The sequence below is a fragment of the Cygnus atratus genome, chromosome 3 (assembly GCF_013377495.2).
Source record: "Cygnus atratus isolate AKBS03 ecotype Queensland, Australia chromosome 3, CAtr_DNAZoo_HiC_assembly, whole genome shotgun sequence".
Lineage (NCBI taxonomy): Eukaryota > Metazoa > Chordata > Aves > Anseriformes > Anatidae > Cygnus > Cygnus atratus.
In genome coordinates this window covers 11,316,195-11,338,457 of record NC_066364.1, presented here as the reverse complement: position 1 = coordinate 11,338,457, position 22,263 = coordinate 11,316,195, and positions in this window count along the sequence as shown.

Sequence of the window (22,263 nt, the reverse complement as noted above, 5' to 3'; positions counted from 1 at the left end):
CAATGAACATCAGAGAATAATGAGAACCAGATTTCCCTAAGTTAATTTCTGGGATATATCATGGTTTTGGCTAAAGTCTGGTATAAAATATTCATGATGCAAAAATACTATCACCCATGGTAAAATGTATTTGTGAACAAAGAAAAGGAAAAATCCTATACTGTATATGGGGCCAATTTTTTTTTCCCTACTACAATGTCAATCTGGAATATTTCACTTACATATATATATATATACACATTCGTATATATATATATACACACACCTATAAATATACACACAATCATGAGCAACTTTGTTATTACTGCAATGCTATACTGTTTCCCAGAAGGCAGTAAATCAATGTGTTGTAATTAGAGCAATTATTTACTATCGATCTGCCTAGATACCCAAATTAAACCCAATTAAACCTTTTTATCACCGGTGAGTTTGTCTTTTTATGCAGTAAGGCACGTACAGTCTGAGAACAGTGGAGATGCTTGGACAGCCCTTAACTAAACATGCTCTGACTGTTTTCTTGCATCACAGAATAGACTAGACATTTAATATAGTGGTAAGAGGCTGCTGTGCTGCCTGTAGTCCTTGGAGCTAGGTGAGTTGTGAAAGTAAGAAAAGCCGGACACTTAACTCAAAAACTTGTGCCAATCCCTGGAAAAATAGGACATGAAAATGAAATTTTAGGTCCTTAATTTTTCCTGGTGGAAGTCTGGTCCCAGGCAGCTGAGGGCTGCCCACATCTGTCAGTGCAGGCAGACCTGCACTAATTGCCCCTGTGCTGAGGTATTTCCAGTCCGGATTACACAGGACTGCTTCAGCACAACCCTGTGCCTATGCTGCTCTGCTTGTATTATCTCCCTGGTCTGAAGCCCAGCCAGAGGAATCCCAGGTTTGCTCTTGTGCAACATAGCAGTGCAATATGTGATTCATTACATTATGGACAAAGAGAATGTGCCAGTTCTCTGAACACTTCTGGTCCTCTTTCTATTGATTTAGTAACATCATTATTGACAGATCAGTCCTTTGGAATATTACCATTGTTCTACCCTGTACTCCTGCTGCAGATACAAAATCAAGTATTTCCTCTGCTGGCTATGAAAAACAAGGTTCTACCATCTCTTCCACATTCTGTCCTACTTAGACTGGGGCTGCTCTCACAAACATGACAGCATAACTTCCATGTAGAATATCTTAACCATAGAGCACTAGGATTTCCATAAAAAAGGCACATGCCAAGATACAGCAGGGGAAACTAAGGCATGCAGAGTGAGACATGAATGGCCTTCAGTTACACAGCTGAACTAAGACAAACAATGCTTTTTGAGGCAAATCAGAGAATCACAAAATGGCTGTGGTAGGAGACCGTCTGGTCTAATCCTCATGCTCAACTAGCACCACTAAGAGCAGGTCGCCCAGGACCGTCTCCAGACAGCATTTGAAGATCTCCCAGAAGGCTTCACAACCTCTCTGGGCAAAGTGTGCCAGTGCTCCACCAGCTTGCACAGTACAGAATTGCTTCCTGATGGTCAGACAGAACCTCTTGTGCTGCAGTTTGTGCACGTTGCCTCTTGTCCTGGAACAGGGCACCACTGAAAAGAACCTGGCTCCATCCTCTTTGCACTCTCCCTTCAGGTATTTATAGGTAAGATCCCCTCCTGAGTCTCTTCTTCTCCAGGCTAAACAGCCCCAGTTCTCTCAGCCTGTCTGCGTGCAACAGACGTTCTAGTCCTTCAGTTACCTCTATGGCCCTACATTAGACTCTCTCCAGTATGTGCATGTCTCTCTTGTACTGGGGAGCCCATAACCAGACACGCTACTCCACGTGTAGCCTCACCAGGGCTGAGTAGAGGGGAAGGATCACCTCCCTTGACCTGCTGACATTACTTTGCTTAATGTAGCCCCAAGAATACCACTAGCCTTCTTAGCAGCAAAGGTACATTGCTGCATCATTTTCAGCTTGGTGTCCACCAGAACCCTCAGGTCCTTTTCTGCCAAGCTGCTTTCCAGATGGGTGGCTTTTCCAGCTGACATGTCCTGGTACCTGGGGTTGTTCATTCTCAGATGCAGGACTTTGCACTTCTTGTTGAATGCCATGAGGTTGTTGTCAGCCTAGCTCTCCAGCCTATCAAGGTCCCTCTGGATGGCAGCATGGCCCTCTGGTGAGTCCGTTGCTCCCCCTATGTTCGTGTCATCTGCGAATTTACTGAGGGTGCATTCTACCCCATCGTCCAGATTGTTAATGAAAATGCTTTATCCCAAAGATGCTGCTGCCTCCTAAATGTTTATATATGCTCAGGAATTATTGAATCATTCCCTGTCTGAAAAGGTGGGAAAAAAAGTTTCTACACATCCTTCCATGGAGTTTATAACTCTAGCAAGCAGCTTAAACTCTTTTAGTAAAATACTACTCATAAATAATTAATGATTGGCTTCCTAAAGCCAATATTTTGCAGTAATTTTGAAAAAGATTGCTAGATAGGGTGGGAGAAAAAATGTATCAGGTCACAGTCTATCTGACCTAGAACTACATAAAATTGGGTAGTATTCAATTATGTTAAGTGTCACAAATTCTGTTTATTTCAGCTAATTTGTCTTGTGGGAAAATATGTTTTCTAATGCATTCCAGAGTTCTTGCAATGTTCATTTTACTGATCTTAGAATAGAGCTTTATATATATGACCACCTGAGCTTCCTTCTAAACCTCCTTGGGAATCTCACTGTCAGATGCTACCAAAGTAAGAGAACACATGGTCTTATACAGGTCTTGGAATGTCAGGTACATTTCCCAAATCCATCTGTGACACTAAAGCCTAGTTTACCCAAGCATCCTTAGGCTGGGTAGTGACTTGCTTAATATATAATCAAGCTGAATTTAGTGTGGTTCCACATGAGCATGGAGGAGAGTGTCAAACCCTCAGGATAACTGCACAAACTGCAAAAAGCACCTAGTGCTCCAGGCAGAATTTTATGAATCAAATATAGAAAGTTTTGAGAACATAAGTAATCTATGAGCATTTTCATCCTATTTGCAAATATGATGAAGAAATTATATCATTTGACTTTGTAGGATTCTTCCTAAGAATCAGCTAGCTTGTGTGCCTCCTGTACAGATGCATTTTTTAAAGAACATATGAGGCAGAAAGTGCTCTTTATGTGTAAGATACACTGTCAAACATGCTCCAAACCACAAATGTCAGATCTTGAAACAGATATGCATCTCTCATTCCCCAAAGGATTGTTAGTGGGGGAGGGATTGGACAACACTGGGTCAGGAGTTCTGTCTTGGCCCAGCGTGCAAATAAATTCAAGCCATAAAGTTTGGATCCAAATTTCCCTGAAGTTAATTGGAGTTTGGATCAAATGTTCCATCTCTAATTATGACTCATATTAATAACATTGTGGAGTGTGATTTTTTTTCCAAAGTGCTCAGCATTGCTCTTACTCTGATCCCATTGAATTCTAGAGTAAAATTCTTACTTTTTCTTTGGGGAAAAAAGTGCACATTGGGAGTTTATGATAATCTCCTCTCCTTCCTGCCTTTTTCTCTCCCTCCTTGTTTCCCTGCACCACCTCTCCCCCCACCCAAGTCAATGTGTTTAGCTCATTGTCCGTAGAAATTTCAAGCCAGTGAAAATACCATCTGTTAAAAATTCCAGTTCTGTGTTTTTGATAAAAAGGAAAGCAGTTTCAGTACGCAGTTTCAGTGATGTTTCGGTGATGTTATGCTAGCTGAAAAGTGTAATGTTTGCAGCAACACTATTTGTATATAAATACATATAATGAGGAAGAGTCCTACTTATATAATACTAGGTAAGATCACATGCCTCAAAGTATTCAAACTGTTTCTCCAATAAATCTCATGAAATTACAAATGGGATTGGTTAAAAAAAAAAAAAAAGAAAAAAGAAAATTCTTCAAAATTGCTCTTGACTGAAAACTGGAGAGAGGGACTTACTGACACTTTTTTTTTTTTCATAGAAAAGGACCCACAGAATTTTGTTGTTGTTGTTGTTGAAAAGGAAAGCAGAATAATTAGGCAAAGTTTTTTCATGTTTCACTTTTCAATGGAAAAGTCATGGCAGGGGTGGGGGTTTGTTCCTATTACCGTTGTGTTTGGGGAGGCTTGCTTTTCTTTTTTTCTTTTTTTCTTTTTTTTATGGGAAATATTCAATATTTCCAATCAGCTCAAGTTTCAAGTGCTGCCAGGAAATTTCATAGACTCTAAACCCATTAGATATTCCTTATCTTATTTCTACATCTACGTTAGTGTGAAGGTGTCTGTACACCTTCACCAAAAAACAAATGAAATTAAAAAAAAAAAAAAAGTCCTGGTGGTTGTGAGCATGAAAAGAAATAATGTTGCTAAAGGCCTCATTTATGTTTCATAAGCATGTTGGCAGTGATTTTGAAGGCAAGTATGTTGTGCTTTAACTGTTCCCAGGAGACCTCAGCTGATGTTCTCAGTGGCTTATATGGTATCATGGTGGAGGAAGGAACAAGCAGAACATGTAAGAAAATGGGACTTCTACAGTCTTCTTACATTCCTCTGATGCAGTAAGTGTATATGACTATACTTATATCTATCTGTATTTGTGTGTGTGCATGAAGAGGTAGTTGTTTAAAAGATGGCAAAGTGTAAGGAGGGGTGACCTTATCCTCCACCTCTGGGGTCTGTCTAGCAAACGTCTGAGGAAGGATGTGTAGGAAGGTGTACATGGGGTTTAATGCAATCCTTTTACACCCCCTTATCCTCCATCCTATCAATGGGAAAGCTGCACATGGGCTGAGGTAAACTCTTTGAGGCAAAATTTACGATGACATTTAAAATCAGTAAAGCTAGCTCTAGCCCTAAATGTTGAAGTATACATGCACACTTCATATAATCTGATCTCAAGCACCCACCGAATTGGAGGTTAAAAGTATTGTATACATTGCTACCAGTTACCACATCAACATTTCAGATATGTGCATGTGATTTAAGTGCAGATGACCTGGAGCTCGCTGATGCTATAACTTAAAAAGCAATTGCTGGCTAGAACAACAATGTGGGCATTATAACAATCTCACTTGAACTGCCATTAAGACATCTCCAGTGCAGTGTTGTGCCACTAAAATGTAATTCCCGGTAGACAATAATCCTAGACCCCTAGACTGTGAATCACGGGCAGTAAACGACTGACAGGCAGGTTAACAATGGGCTCTGTGGGCAGTCTGACATTGTACAGGTGCGCATCATCACAGTAAAGTAATTAACAGGTACTTAAAGGAATGTACATTTAAGCTCAAAAAAACTGTTAAGAGACTTCCTAAGTGGACTGCTATTCTTTTTTTTGTAAACCCCACTTGTATTTTATGACCAGGTAAAAGGACTGCAGAGCACAAAATCCAATCTAAAAGCAGATCTGCAGTCATTAGCTCTCCTATCAGCGCTAGGCTGCTCCATCAACAGTACCATTTTATAACGCTGTGATATGCTCTTGACTAAGGATTTAAAGTGATTCAACAATTGTCTGATTCCTATAAAGAAAGTAAGAAAGAAAAAAAAAAAGATTTATCATTTTATCAGAAAAAGCTAAGAAAAATATTTTTTCTTAGGAAAATACATTGTGTTGGTATTTATAGGAATATGTGTTTATGTATAAATGCAAATATGCAAATATACATGTGTGTGCATATATATTCACACACATATGCAAGTCAGGAACTCCACCTGATATATATCTGCATGTTTTTTGTTTTTTTTGGGGGGGATGGGGGTAGTAGTGGAGTTATTTGAGCAGTGAACTAAGACCCAGTATGAAAGGAGACTCAAGAACTGAGGGTTGCAGGAGAGACTGCAATTTTATGTGCTGAACTAATGAGTAGTAATAGGAGCGGCTAGATTTCCCTCTGCATTTCCTCCTCCATTTCTTCCCTCTTCCCTCTAGTAAATCCATTTCTGGCATATATAGCAGATAAAGAGTTTTAAATGTACAAGTTTATCCAAGGTTCTTTATAGGAGTAACAAGATCATCTGGTTAATAAATGCTTGATTCAATCCTCTGCCTACAAAACTCTGGGTAAAGACTTTCCAGGCATTAAAGGATTATTCCCAAAGCATTGATTTTCTGCCTGCTTGGGTTGGCTAGTGCAGGTTAACAGCACTTTTCCTGGTAGATATGTTTGGACCTGGTGGGAAAGTTTTGATGATCGAACTGGTAGCAAACCAGAAAGTCTTGATTAAAAACATGTTTCTCCACAAAATGACATTTGCATAGTAATTTTAATATGTGGAAAAACAAAACAAGCTACAATGACATCACACTGTGGCTGGTTATAGGTCTTCATATTTTTGAGCAGTAAGGTGGGGTCATTTACCTGAAACAGTGCAGGTCCCTGGGTTTGGAGGATTACACTTTCACCCACAGTTCATGTGTATGTTGGTAAATGTGATGAGGGCCCTGGTTTGCCTGTTGTACTTAAGGTGATACCTTTTGATTCAACACAGTGACATGCCCACAAAGGTCTTTCCACTGTTCACAGAATCACAGAATGGCTGAGGTGGGAAGGGACCTCGGGAGCTCATCTGGTCCAGCCCCTTCTCAGCTAGCATCCCCCAGAACAGGGTGCCCAGGACCATGCCTAGATGGCCTTTGAGGATCTCCAAGGAGGAGATTCCACAACCTGTCTGGGCAATGTGTGCCAGTGCTCCATCACCCACACAGCACAGAAGTGCTACCTGATGTTCAGAGACAATCTCTTGTGTTCCAATTTGTGCCCATTGCCTCTTGTCCTGGAACAAGGCACCACTGAAAAGTATTTGGCTCGGTCATCTTTGCACCCTTCCTTCGGGTATTTATAGACATTGATAAAATCTCCTCCTGAGTCTTCTCTTGTCCAGGCCGAAGAGTACCAGCTCTCCCAGCCTCTCCTCAGGGAAGAGGTACTCCTATCTGTTCATCATCTTTATGGCCCTACATTGAACTCTTTCCAGTACATCCATGTCCCTCTTATACCAGTGAGCCCAGAAGTGAACACAGATTTAGAGGTTTAGTCTCTGCTTCCTTCTCATGGGTCTGTGGCTTTCCATGGTCTCTGCCCCTCTGACACTGAGAATACCTTTCCATACAGCAAAACTACATTGGTTCTCTTGCATCTGAGTATCCAAAGAGTATTCATCAAGTATCCAAAAAGAAGGATACTTGAACTCTTCCCCCTTTGGGACACAAAAGCACACTTGAAATACGTATGCAGCAGAGGCTTCTGCGTTGCCACAACCTCACAGTGCTCCTGCTTTGATTTTTGGCATGGTAAAAATGCTCCTATGGAAAGTGTTTCAAACACTCTGGACTACTTCTTTTGCTGCTGTGGGAGTTAAACCCTGAGGAAATCTGGCACATTTATTTGGACATTTTTGCATTAATACATTTACTTCAAAACAGTATTAACATGAGCATATGTTTGTTTTATAAAGTCTTAATATCATCCAAAAGAAAATGCTTTGGAACCATTACACAGATACATGTCACTGGTGTACTTTCCAAGCTCTCCATGCACATTTCATGCTAAGCCTATGTATTCTATATGAGACTTTATTTTTGCCATCCATCTTGTACTATCTGATCTTTTCCCAACTGAGATTTTGATTTCATTTAATGTCATCTAACTCAGGAAATTTTTTGCTGAAGACGAATTCGCTGAAGAGTATTCCCTCTGCATATAAAAAAGCTAAACACTAATTTACCTTATTACATCCTCCTTAAGGGACTGAAAAACATTATTTGAAACCATTAAAATGTATTGCAATTTTTATTCAAAGTAGATACACTTATTTATATTACAGGTCCAAATCTCCATCTGGAGTGGATTTCACTTCACCTGCCTAAAGCTACCTAGAAGCTAAATATCTGAAGTAAACCTGGATTCCTTTCAGAGTCAGAGGAAAGATATTGTCTCTTACACTTTTTAGGATCCCATCTGAACATAAGTATCAAAGATAGATGTGTATGTCATTCTGTAGAGGTGCCTGATTCCCCATAATATAACAGAAGCCTACATAATTAGTTTATACTAGTTGAACACTTTAGGCACCTAAAATCATGTCAAAAGAATTTCACCTTAAATATAAAGAGCTCCACTAAGGAGATTAATATAGCTGCTCTATATCAGCTAAGAATAGGATTCTAAGAAAAGTATTTTTTACTTCTTAATACATGTATGTGAACAAACTTTTTTTACTTCTTGATACTTGTATGTGAATAAACAGTTTTACTGACTGATGACTAATCTTAAGAAATACACAGAACTGCAATATATGCTATAATATGTTATTATTATATAGTCTAAACAACCTTTTGTTATCTTTTCCATTAAAGGAATTATATAAGTAATAAATTAAAATATTTCTGAATTGTCAGCATGCCTAACAGGTCCAAATTGAGCCTCATGGTTTGATGAATTCAGGCCTTAGTCTTAATTTTTTTCGCTAATCAGGTAGTTGATATCATTTGAAATGCTCTTTGAAGAGAAAAGGCATAGGGAAGGGGAAAGATAAAGGGAAGGGGAAGGGGAAAGGGAAAAGGAAAGGGAAAGGAGAAAAAGGAAAAGAAAAAGGAAAAGAAAAAGAAAAAAAAAAGAAAGAGAAAAAAAGAAAAAGAAAAAGAAAAAGAAAAAGAAAAAGAAAAAGAAAAAGAAAAAGAAAAAAAGAAAAAGAAAAAAAAAGAAAAAGAAAAAGAAAAAGAAAAAGAAAAAGAAAAAGAAAAAGAAAAGAAAAAGAAAGAAAAAAGAAAGAGAAAAAAAAGAAAAAGGAAAAGGAAAAGGAAAAGGAAAAGGAAAAGAAAAAGAAAAAGAAAAAGAAAAAGAAAAAGAAAAAGAAAAAAGAAAAAGAAAAAGAAAGAAAAAAAGCAAAAAGTAAAAGAAAAACTAAGGATGATACTAGTCACTGCTAGTTTATTCAGAAGCAAAAAAAGCTCAAAAAGGTGAAACCTGATCAAAATAAATAAATACTTGCAAACTTTCAGGTTATCACTTTCAGACAAAAATATTTCTAATGTGAATAAAGGACAAAGACCAAAGGCTTTAGAAGTTGCTATTCTTAAAAATAAATAAATAAATAAATCATGATTTATTTGATTTTTTTCCAACTTGAATGTCATGAACCAGACATACATAATTATATTATTTGTCTTATGCAAGTGAACAAGAATAAATTAAAACTGGACATGTTGCAACAGGGCTGTTGACATTATATACAAAGTCTGCTTATTGTCATAAGATACTCTTAACCTTTAAGCCAAAATCTTTCAAAACTATTAGTGTTAAATCTAGCAGCTGTTGTCAAATTTTTCCCTTTCTCTGCTTTATGCATTGTGCTTTATTTGAAATGTTTGTTATATTTGTGTATATAACTTTCTGCAAGCTGTCCCTTGAAAGCTCAAGGGATTAAATGAGTAGGTTGAGCCAGTTCAAAGGAACAAAAGTTAACAAATTAAAAGAAAACTTTCTAAAATGAATGTGTAAACCATTAAAATATTTAGCTGTATTTGCGTTGGATAGTTTCCCCTATATAAAACAATATGGATTGTTTAAATAAATGGGGTTAAGGGAAACTTATTTCTATTGTAAAGTTTATTAAAGCTTTAGGAATGATGGCCTTGGTCTTTCAAATGCTTACGTGTTTAATTTAGGCATGGAATAATCTCATCCTGGCAGTGCTAGCTAATCCTCACAGTTTTGTCTTCTAGCAAGACAAAGACAAAGAAGACATACAAAGTGGAAAACAAGGTAAAGGCATCCCCCACTGGGATGACTTGTGGTGAGGTGAAGCAAGGATTGGAGCATCCCTTCTCACCATGATAAATTGGTTTAAATCTCACTGGCATGTCTAACAGCTGCTTTCTGTTCACGTTGAGTTTATAAATCAATCAGAGCCCCTTTCTGAAAGGGGCAGCTGACACTATTGGTGCTTCACCCAGAGGAAGCCACATGCAAGACAGTAGTTAGAATTAGCTTTATCACACAAAGGGGGTATGATTTTCTAAACTCTGGGTTGGGATTCAGTTACACTGACACAGATTTGTTTGTGAGAAGAATTCAAGACGGAAGAAAAGCTACAACAACAAAAAGTGTCCAGAAGGGAAAGGTAAGCCAAAGGGATTCCCAGAGACAGCATTAAGATTGTGTGCGCTCTGGTCACAGAGCTGGCTGAAGGATCCCCAGAAATGGGAGGAAAAGAAATGAAATAAAGTCAAATCCCATCTTATTAAGTTTTCCTGAGCTAAAGGTAGGGTGTTATATCTTATTTGCAAACAAGTGTGACACATCCAAGAAATATCTATCTCAATCTGTTTTAAGAATTAAAAGTTGTTCCAGAGTGCCAAATTTTTCTTTGCCAAACTCCAGATCCAGGTTAGAAAAGATGGGATTTTCCAAGGCACTTAACAGAGTTACTCAGTAAAATCAGACTTTGTACCTATTGCTTTTCCAGGTTGCTTTGATATTTCTAGCCAAATTAAATAACATTATCTCTGAATCTTATTTATTTATAGGTAGAATTATAACTTGAAGTCCAAATAGTCTTTCAAATTTACATAAGGTTTGAAGTGAATATCTCAGACTAGTCTTTACAATTGCTTGGACAAATTTAAAAATACATTTCCAGAGTTCGATCAATGTCTAGAATACTTTATCCCTAATGGTTTTTTTGTTGTTGTTGTTGTTGTTTTTAGTCTCCCAAAAGATTTTCAGTTTTTCTAGCAGTTGTAACTACTGACATGCAATTACCTGGAGAGCCAAGCAGATGATTGTTTAGTTTATTCATAAACCTGAATTCACATTAAAATGGTCTAAAACACACAAAAATGCTACAGTTCTGAACAATGTACATGAATATTAAATCATTCAATTTAAAATATCTCAGTGCTAAGTAGCTATAACTTTTGGAAAGTGATATGACAAAAAAAAATATAAAAATAAGTAAAGACCGGTAACTGCTAGGTCTCACAGGCTGGCACTCAGTGCACTGGGTGAATTTTCACCTAGCTTACGCTATATGAAAGCCAAGCATGAACCCAGGGTGGTTCTCTAGACTCCACCTATAATCAAAGGTAAAAATTAAACACCTCCAGAAGATTGTTTTCCTTCCTTCCTTCCTTCCTTCCTTCCTTTCTTTCCTTCCTTCCTTCCTTCCTTCCTTCCTTTCTTTTTCTTTCTTTCTTTCTTCCTTCCTTCCTTCCTTTCTTCCTTCCTTCCTTTCTTTCTTTCTCTTTCTTTCTTTCTTTTTCTTTCTTTTTTCTTTCTTAAAATCTTCACCTCATTTGCCCCATGATCTTTGTTGTTCAGCTCAAGGGGACCAGATATTTACCTTTATTTCACTGCTTATGAATCCCACCTCAGGAACTGGACTCTATTCTTGTGGGTCCCTTCCAATCCAAGATCTAGAACCATAGAACAGCTTGGGTTGGAAGGGACCTTAAAGATCACCCAGTTCCAACCCCCCTGCCATGGGCAGGGTTGCCACCCACTAGATCAGGTTGCACAGGGCCTCATCCAACCTGGTCTTGAACAACTCCAGGAACAGGGCATCCACAGCTTCTCTGGGCAACCTCCTCCAATGCCTCAACACCACCTGAGTGAAGAATTTCATCCTAAACTCTAATCTAAATCTCTCCTCTTTTAGTTTTAAACCATTCCTCCTTGTCCTATCATTATCTACCCCAGCAAAAAGTTGTTCTCCATCTTTTTTATAAGCCCCCTTTAAGTACTGGAAAGCTGCAATGAGGTCACCACGGAGCTTTCTCTTCTCCAGGCTGAACATCCCCAGCTCTTTTAGCCTTTCTTCATAGAAAAAAAGGCTTCTCTTCTTCATATCATATGATTCTACTCTATGAAACTTTTTTTTTTTTTTTTTTTTTTAATATCTAACTGGGCAAGTCTGTGCACCACAGCCAATGTAACTGGACCAGTGTAGTGTGCCACGGCCACTGCAGGTGAATTAGCACAATGTGCCACCCGGGAAGAAAGTCCTGCCTCTCAGTAGATCACTACAGCATGCGTTTCAGTGGTGCAATGACATTTGTAGCAATAGGCCTAGTTGTGTATAAGTATCCAGCACTGTGCTCTGGCAAAAAATCTTGTATCAGGAAGTAGTCAAGAGAACCTGGCCTAGCCAACCAGCAAAAGAAAGAATGACAGAATCACAGAATTGTAGGGGTTGGAAGGGACCTCAAGAGATCATTTGGTCCAACCCCCCTGCCAAAGCAGGTTCCCTAGAGCATGTTGGCGTCCAGACAGGCCTTGAATATCTCCAGAGAAGGAGACTCCACAACCTCTGTGGGCAGCCTGTTCCAGTGCTCCGTCACCCTCACCGTGAGGAAGTTCTTTCACATGTTGGTGCAGAACTTCCTGTGATCCATTTTGTGGCCACTGCCCCTTGTCCTGTCCACACAGACCACTGAAAAGAGGTTGGCCAAATCCCTGTCTCCCACACTTAAGATATTTGTAAACATTAATAAGATCCCCTCTCAATCTTCTTTTTTCAAGGCTGAACAGACTCAGGATTCTCAGCCTTTCCTCATAGGGAAGATGCTCCAGGCTCTGTATCATCTTTGTGGCCCTCCGCTGGACTCTTTCCAAGACATCCCTGTCTTTTTTGTACCGTGGAGCCCAGAACTGGACACAGTACTCCAGGCGAGGCCTGACCAGGGCAGAGTAGAGGGGGAGGATCACCTCCCTTGACCTGCTGGCCACTCTCCTTTTAATGCATGCCAGAAGAGTGAGATGAGTTGCTGAAAATGATACACAGCACAGAGGGAGCAAAGATGATGTTACACTAGGATCAAGATTTTGTAACATTTTTATTTTGCCTGGGAAATTGTCTCACTCAACATGAAGTAGGCAAGAAGGACCACACAGGCTGGGGTGGGGAGGGTAAGGGGATGGGTTTTGGAAGCCAGGTGAGATCAGGGCAGAGAACCTGTCAAAGATGCAATAGAGGACCCATTTGTCCCTCCAGCATGGAGGTGAAAATACATAGAACTCAAGACATGCACAGCACCCTGAGAGTGCTCATCCTGCACAGTGTCCACTGCAGCTGCTGAAGCTGCATAGCATCACTTTCATTCTTTTCTCATAGGTCGCCTCTCTTTGCTGTTCCGAGGGCTTAGCAGGTAGCCCCTTGCTGTTAACAGCACTTCATTTTAATGGCCCACAGGCATCAGATGGTGAGTGCTGTTGAGAAGTCATCTTTCAGGAGAAAAGAAGAAAAATGTACCCAGAATAATTTTTCATGACTATGTCCCACTAGCTGGGTTGTGCTCTGCTACACCAAAGATCCACACATGGAGAGGACCTTGGTCCGCAGATAGTTTCCCTTCTGCACCACAGGAAGCCACAGGAAGCTAGTGGCTTGTATTTTATTGTAATGATTTCTGTAGCTTTTGGATAGCCTCCTATTTAGAGAATGTGATATACACAGAGCAACTTCCGCTTGCCGATGGAGGCTGGGGGAGGAGGAGGCTGGGGAGCCCAACCAGTAGAATTTTGTAATATTTATTTGTTCAGATAATTTACAAAAGATTTACTAGAATAATCCCATGGAAAGATTCACTGTTCTTTGTCATAACATGGACTGGAAGCTTAAGTTTGTTTGTAAAGCTCTAAAATGACTGTGGTCTGATGGAAGATATGTTATTTAACAAGCTTGCAGTTTAAAATGAAGAGCTTGTTTAGTGGCAATGAACATTATCACTTTGTATTAACTGAAGTTCAAGTTCAGCTATCTGGACACAGGCAAGATGCCTGCTTTCTGGTGTTTGAGAGGCAAAACTGGGGGATCAAATGCAGATCTGAACAGGAGATATAAGGAAATTGTTTACCTGGGTCAGAAAACAAAAAAGATATATTACAGAAAACATATGGTTGCTATTTAATTTATGCTTTATCATTTTTCATTCTGACATTAACATTGTTATGAGTGGGGTGAGAGCACTGTATATTGTACGATGTAATATAAAATGAGGGTTACCACTCCTTGCCAGAGGAAACGTGATTCAGAAACAATTTGGGGGCAATTGCAAGGTGATGTGGCACAGAGAACCAGAAGCTATTGAAACTTTAAACATCATTTCTGGACAATATAAGAGTTGCTGCAAAACGACTTGTAAAAACATGAAAACATTTCTTTCCTGACCCCAGAGAATTAGAAATCTTTAAATATCAGTTCAAACAATGCCTCTTAAAGGGCACCACACTTTTTCATTGCCAGCTACCATTATTTTTAACAGTTTGTTTAACATACTGCAATAAAGAAAGATTAATGGCCAAGATTTAACCCAAAAATGCAGTGGGCCAGGTTGAGATCTGTTACATGCAGGCAACTCAGTGGTGAGGCATAAAGAGGGTATTTAAGTGAAAAATTTAGCCCCAAAACATTAACTTTTGAAAAACAAAGTAGGTGAATAAAATAGAAATTAAGTGTTTTGGGAGAAGAGACTAAAAGGCAAGAAAAAAAGAAAGATAAAGCATAAACAGTGCTTTATTACAGAATACAAAAACTATAATGATAAAATCTTACTTTAAGAACTACAGAACTGGTGAAAATATGCAATTATTATACCAAGAATTTTTTATTCATTTTTTAAAGGCAAAAATATTCTCACAAAAATATTCTTACAAAAATATACAAGTATATTAATTTTGTATTTAATTAGCACAGGAATCAAAAATCACCTATAAGTTGTCTTCTAAAGACCTCTAGAACCATACCTAATTAAAAAAAAAAATTCAGAAGAAGAACTACTATAAATAATAGGATTCATCTCATCTAATTGTTGTCATTTAAAATTGTATCACCTCTGTTAAGATATTTGTCTACTGAAAATGGAGAGTGCACAGGAACTTCCTAAAAGGAAAATTTCCCTATTTCTAAAGGATGAAAACTATTCTGGAGGATAATTACCTGAAGTCAGACACCTAATTTAAAAATTGCAAATCTTCAGGGAGATTAAATTTTGACTTTTAGTAGTCCGACTTGAGATCAGACAGTGTCAAGGGTCTGTCTCCGTGTCATAATGATTAACCCTTGCCCTAAGCCATGTCCATACCAAAGCCATGAACAGAGCTTGAATACTACATGCTCTGCCTAGTATATTTATGGAAATAAGTGGATACTGGACTGGTGATTTTTAAGAATATAAGTCTTGTCACCCGCAGATGCAGAATGAGAAATCCCACTCAGCTAAACCCAGGCACCTAGTTGTGTAGGACCAGAAACCAAAGGTTCTTAAAGGTATACTAGGCATATGTGCAATTTGAAATCATATATTTAAGTTGGGCAAACTTTTGCCCAGCTTTTTGGGGTATTTTTACTACATTTTTTTTTCCCTACCAAAATTCGTTAAATCAGCCCCTAAAGTGTCATATTGTCAAAGTATGACAGATCTTTCTGTGACTTCTAGTGTTATAATTTTTAACATACACTGAAAATCAATGTTGGGAAGAAAAGAATTTTCTGATTTCTGAAAAAAAACAAAACTGAGATTTGAAGATTTTCTGCTCTGCACTGGTGTAAAACCAAGACCTGGTGTTTATTGTCACTATGAATAAGAGGTCTTCATCAAAATACATCTCATGGCAGTAGACCTCCTGCATCCTAAGATAATATCCAAAATGTTAAATTGTAAGTTATTTTGATGTTTCATTTTGTTGCTGGGCAGAACAACTGGGGAAAAAAAAATAAATCTTTTCAAATCTCTAATCCTATTCTTGTTGTGAAAAGTCCAGATTTGTTGTATCAACATTTTCTGATGGCAAAACTATGCAAAGCATTTCAGGATACCCTTCTGAGTTTTCTTTTTAATCCCTGTGGCTGAAAACATACTTCTAATATCAATGCTATGAGTTTTACAAAATAAGATGGAATTGGAACTCCAAGAAAAGCAAATTAAATTGTATTCAGCTAATGTTAGGATCATGAAAATATTAAAAACCAAGTAAGAGTCCTGATTACTCTTCAGTAACCAAACAAAACCTTGTTTAATACAGTTGACAGCTTTAGTTTTCATTAATAGGACCATCAAATTTAAAGGGTAAAAAATATTTTTTTTATTTTTAAAATGAATGATTTTATTATTTTTTCATTTATAAACAGAAAATATTAGAGGTTATGTGACTGATAGTGTGTATGTCCATCTATATATATATATATATATAAAATCTACATATGTAGTAAGCACATTGTAAATACATATGTAAGTATATACGTAGTAAGCACACAAACACATGAAGTTACACACCAAAGTGGGTAGCCTTTCTACTGTGTTTTCTCATATTTTCTGGACTCCAGGCTATCAGAGTATTTTTGCTTTCAGAACTTCTGTTCACTATGAAAATACTGCAAGCTGAATTAGAGAGATGTATCTCGGCACTCTTGAAGTATGTTGGACGTTTATGGGCTGTTAGCTTGATGCTCACAGTCATCATGACCAGTTAGATCCACTGTGTACATCCTGTTGGGAACAAAGCTAGTGCAGAAAATGCAAAATTAGCTGCTTTTATTTATTATTATTTTTTGTGTGTGTGCTTTTTTTTTTTTTCATTTTCATTTGAAATTGAGCTAGCAATATGAGTTCCTGTCTGACTTAGTTTTTAGCTTAAGTAGTTTAACAATGAACACTGAAATTCTATTCTACTTGATTTCAGCATGTTTGAATATTAGTAACATTGTTATTTTTATCTTCATATGGACATTATAAATTCAGATGATTATAAAGACCTTGAAGTTTTTTACAGATGAACTAATGAACTGATCTTAGTAAACCTAATGGCAGAAGTGACTACAGTATTGGTTTAGTAAACATGTTATAGTCATCACCCTTAACATTATGTAACAGCTATAAATAATGTCTGAAGAGTCTATACATGAGTAGTAACCCTTTTAGTAAATTGTAAATCATTTCATAGTGGTTATTATAGAATGAATAGATCAATAACACCTACTAATGTGCTTGTAACCACCCATAACAAATGCTACTAAAGTATGTAATATGCTTCTAATATCTAGTATTCAATTACTAACCTCTGTAGAAACCATTTATATTGAAACATTAATATAATGTTTCATTACTATATTAAAGTAGTGATTTACTTTGTCATACTTACACAGTTAATTTACTATATAAATCTTGTGTCTGATCCTACAGTCCACATTATAAAATAATGCTCTGAGAAGTCATAAAAGAAGTTAGCTGGAGAAACAGTTGTTGGGTTGTGTGTCCTATTTTTTACCAGAAATGTTTCACTCAAATTACTCAATAAGATGACATTTTACTCAGTAAGATGACACTTTTAGAGATTTAGTGGGAAAATATCCTAAAAGTTATGAACTCCTTCAGAAAAACAAACAAACAAAAAAAAACCTCTCCTTCAGAAACAGATAGATGAACCCAATGTCGTAGTTTTTTTTTGTTTGGTTGGTTGGTTTTTTTTTGGGGGGGTGAGGTGTGTGGGGGGTTGGTTTTGTTGTTTGTTTGTTTTGTTTTGTTCTCCTTGTACACTGGAGAAGCTGGAGTCCTTGTTTTGTTTCATAGCCAATTTGAACTGCCATCAAGTCAATAGTATGCAACTGGCCAATAGGTATTTAGAGGAGAATGTGACCTCTTTAGAGCTAAGGAGTCTGTAGACAGAGAAACTTGCAAAATCAGGCAAAACTGATGAATAATGACAAAATGGAAATAGGCTGGCAACTTCAAATACACCTGCAAATCCTTAATATATTCACCAAAGATCTAAACTGGCAATCTGGAAAGTGGCTGCATAAGTAAGAAATTATGTCTGTGACTGTGAAGTCACAATGTGCTTCTGGAGGCATATTTGATGCCCATTTTTCTTCACATCTTTAACTTAAACATTGGCATCTGGTGCCTTCCATGATGTTTCACGGTTAAGCAAATCAGTCCATTCTGGCAAAGCAATTTAGAAGTGGGTCATCTATTTCTTACTTCCCTCTCCTCCATATACCCAGCAAAACTGAAAGTTATAGAATTATCTAGCATATAAATTACTCTAATTCAGCTTTCCACTGAACTATTTTGGAGCACATCCATAATCTTTTGTATCAACAGAAGCAGGGTCCTTAGCCTCCTCATGTGGCTCTGTAACCTCAGACTACTGAGTTGCTCTAGCCTTTTCTCTGTGACCCAGAGATTGACTAAAATCTTTGCATAGCAGGAAAATGCCACTTCAGAAGGGTCTATAACCCCTTGACTGAGGCGCCTCCACAGGAGATGAAGAAAACATGTAGTTCAAGTCCTGTTAGAACTCAAGAAAATGTCTGATTTTGGCTTCAAATCAAAAAATTCCCCCTAGGTCCCAGGAGAAGCTGGGAAGAGAAATGAAAGAAAGGAAAAGCAGAGATTTATAATTTTAAAATTGGGACTCAAAAGGGACAGTTATGAAGCATTTTTATCATTTGGAAATTCCTGCTATTTAGAACTGTAGGAAATGTGGTCCACTATGTTATTTGTTTGATTTCTGCAGTTGATTAAATACCATCCGGGGAAGATGACAACCAGAAGTACAGTAGCAAATAATAATGATATGATAAATTAAACACAAATTTTAGAAACTTAAAAAATGAAACCAAATAAAGTTTGTTTTCACTGTTGTGTAACTCTGATTTACCAAATTGTCAGGTTCTACATATCTTTCTTCTTGAAGACCAATAAAAAGCCCAACTGATTTAAACTAGGTTATTAAACATTTGTATGTTTTTGGAATTGAATACATTAACATAATAGAATAATGGATTGTAAGTAGTTCATCAGTAAATAATCCACAATTATGGAGTTTGCAGACTGATTGAAAATAAATAGCAGCATATTGTATAATTAAGCCATAATCAAATGTCTTTCTATATACAAATGATAAAGTGTCCCCTTGGGCCATGGCCATGTGCTGAGGGTTTTATTTAGTTCAATAGCAAAAGCCTTTCTGTGCCAAGTTTACACAAAAGAAAAGTTAGTGAATTGCTAAGAAAAAGTTGACTATCTCTCCATACAGTGTAATAATTAGAGACAGCATTACTCCGTGCACATTTTGGATAGGAGCTTTTACAGCATCTAGCAAGATTAACCCCCAGTTGCATTCAGCAGTAGTGTTCCCTGGCTAAAGAAATACTATATTTTGATTTGTATGCAAAGCCATCAATACTTTTAAATTCATTTTTTTTATATTCCATTATTAATACTATTTGACTTCAGCTTCAAGTAAAGAAAACTGAATTTTCTGTATTTTAATATCATCTCAAAAATAATGGGTTTGAGACTCTGAGCAGAACTCAGTGCAACTCCCAAATTCTGTCTGAACATTTCAAGTGATGGGTTTTGGACATGTAAGAGATATACAGCTCAGCTTCAGCTTTTCTATTTACAAGGCTAGAAGATGGGCAAGAATATTTTAAAACAGGAATCATTGTTTTCTAGCACAGCCTTCCAAAGTCATATGGTGGAAGGAAAGAGTTGATTACCTTTCTCCTGAAAGGAGATGATTTACATTTAAGAGGAAGAAAGATTTAGCAGAACATTTCAAAAGGCTAGCAAATTCTAAAATAGGGAAACGGTATATTAGTGTGCAGGATATGGGTCTGAAAATATCTTGTTTCAAAAGGGCTTTAGATGCAATTAGGTGAATGTCATTTGATTCTGCAGTATCTGGAGTTTAACTTGAAGAGGGATAAACAAGGAGCTTGTTATTTATGTTGTTGCAGGCAGCACCAATACCTGGTATTGGATCTGTTTAATACCCTTTGGTTACTCTTTTCCATGCCATGTGTTCAGACCGTGGTATCTATCAGATACCAACAACACTGCTCAGAATTCAATACTACTTTCTAAATTATAAACAGCCCATAGCTCTAAAAAATTAGTCCTAGGAATTATGAAGCTGCAGGTGGGCTAGCAAGGATCTGACCTACTGTATAATTTACAACCATTGACTGTTACTTTAAGAACTCAAAGAAGTGGATTGAGTTTGATAATACCTTGAATGGTGCTGGGAGTCATAGTCTCTCTGGGGTTGTTAGCTTCAATTGGAAAGCCACCATCTCAAGAAAGAGAAGCTCAGGACAACTCTTAGGGTCTTGAGTAGTACTCTTAATATAGCACTACATTATACTGCTTCACAGTCACTTCTCTGCTTTGATGCTGCTGCCTGTGGTCTCAACTTTTACAAATCACAGCACAATTCTGGAAACCGTTTCAGTAAGGGAGAGGAGCCAAACTTATTCTCCCAAATTGACCCCTTTGCAAGAACAGCATGGTCCTGGCTTTTCATTCAACTCTCCTGCTTTGTGCTCTGAATCTCTACAATCTCCCTGACTAATTAATGCATAGCATTGAACCCTATGGTCCTTATTGGCTTCTTGAAGTTCAACTACTTTCTCACCTTTCAGTAGCTTAAAACTTATGTCTGGGATTTCAGCTCTAGTTTTGGACCAAAGGGAGCTGGTCGAAACTTTTTCAGTTCTCATAGTTCTTATACAGCTCTCTAGGGAAATGCATGTCCCATATAAAGTTGTTCTTTTATCAGACAATTAATTTCACTGAAACAATTCATTTTAATGAAGTGACCCAGACCTCTATTTATGTCTTTCTTTAAATGGTTATAAAAAATTAAACATATTGAATCCTTCTGTTGAAGTCAAAACTTTGAAACAGGTAGCATCTCATCTTGTGTGCTATCATCTTGTGTGCTGTCAAGTAATGTTCATGACCACATGAATAAGTAACTTACTTGGAGGGAAGCCAGATCAGAGCTAGAAAATTAGGCATAGGCTACTCTGAGGTAAGTGACTATGTGGATTTTGTTCTGCTGCAGTTAAAGTGATCTCACTTGTCCCCTAATAAAAGTTCATGAGAGGTTGAAATATAAATATTACAGAGCAGCTGCTGTGAGTTTAATCCATGTTCCATTAATGAAGATATTTTACTCTCAGTGCTGGATCAGAATCTGACGTATTGTTTTCTTGCATTTCATGCAGTACACCTGCAAGACTTTTGGTGATATGCATTAGATAAACTGTTTTCTGAAACTAATTTTGGAATATTTATACATTTGTGAAATAAGGGGAAATGTAGAAAAACAAACTACTAGATTGTGCTTTGCCTATACACTGGAAGGGAAAGGCTTTGCAGGCAGAGTATAAATATACTACCATGCTTAAAAGAAACAAAGCATAAGACACGGTACTATGTGAGACAGGAAGGCACACAGTCTAAGAAACAACAACTTAGTCAAGACTTTCTTTCATCTCCTTTAAATGTTGCAAATGCTTATCATTCCAACTCAACTATTTACTTCCTAAGGTGCTGAGCAATACTTAGTCTAATTTGAATAAGTACTTGTAAGACCACCACAGAAATCTTTCTCTTAATACAAATCCTAAAAATAAAGTTCTTCTTAATATTGGAAGAGGGAGTCCAGAAAGGGGGAATCAGTTATCACAGCTTAATTTGCAGAATAAGCCAAAAAATAAATTAAAAAAAAAAAAAGATAAATGAGAAATAGTCCCATTATGTTATTATTCTGTTACCTAAGAAACTATCTTCAAAACAGAAGCCCTCATAAATACTCTGGAGATGCATCAGACACTTTTCCCTGCTGTACGACATTGTGTATATGGTTTGGCAGGAGTTCATCGTGTAGAAGATAAACTAGCACATAGTGCCAGGATTCTATTACTCTTGACCCTGACCTTTGGCTGCATGCTGTTTCCAGTTGCACTCCATCTTTAAAAAAAAAAAAAAAAAAAAAAAAAACAGAAAAAAAGAAAAGAAAAAGAAAGTGAACAATTTTTTTCCCTTTCTTTTAACTTCAGTTTTTAAACTTCACCGTAATCACATATATATCACCCTTCGTCTGATATATATTTGAAAAACAAGTTTTCTGAACTTTCTTCTCTCTCTCTCCTTTTTTTTTTTTTTTTTTTTTGTTTTGGTAAAACTTCTGTTTTTCATTCCTTAAAACCAGCAGTAGTGTTTCTGCCAAAGTTGGCTTTCCCATTCAGATTTCTCCTCCTTTTTTTTTTTTTTTTTTTTTTGGCTCTAAGCACTATCTAGCTCAATAATGTGGAATAGGATAACGTATTCTAACCACAGAGAAAATACATTCTTGGAAATGGTTTGTTTTTCTATGCTATATTTACTATTCTCTGAACCCAAGATATCCATTTATTGTTACCAACTGAAGCTGTTAGTAGTAAAGACATGGGAAAGGAGATGTTATTTTCATTCA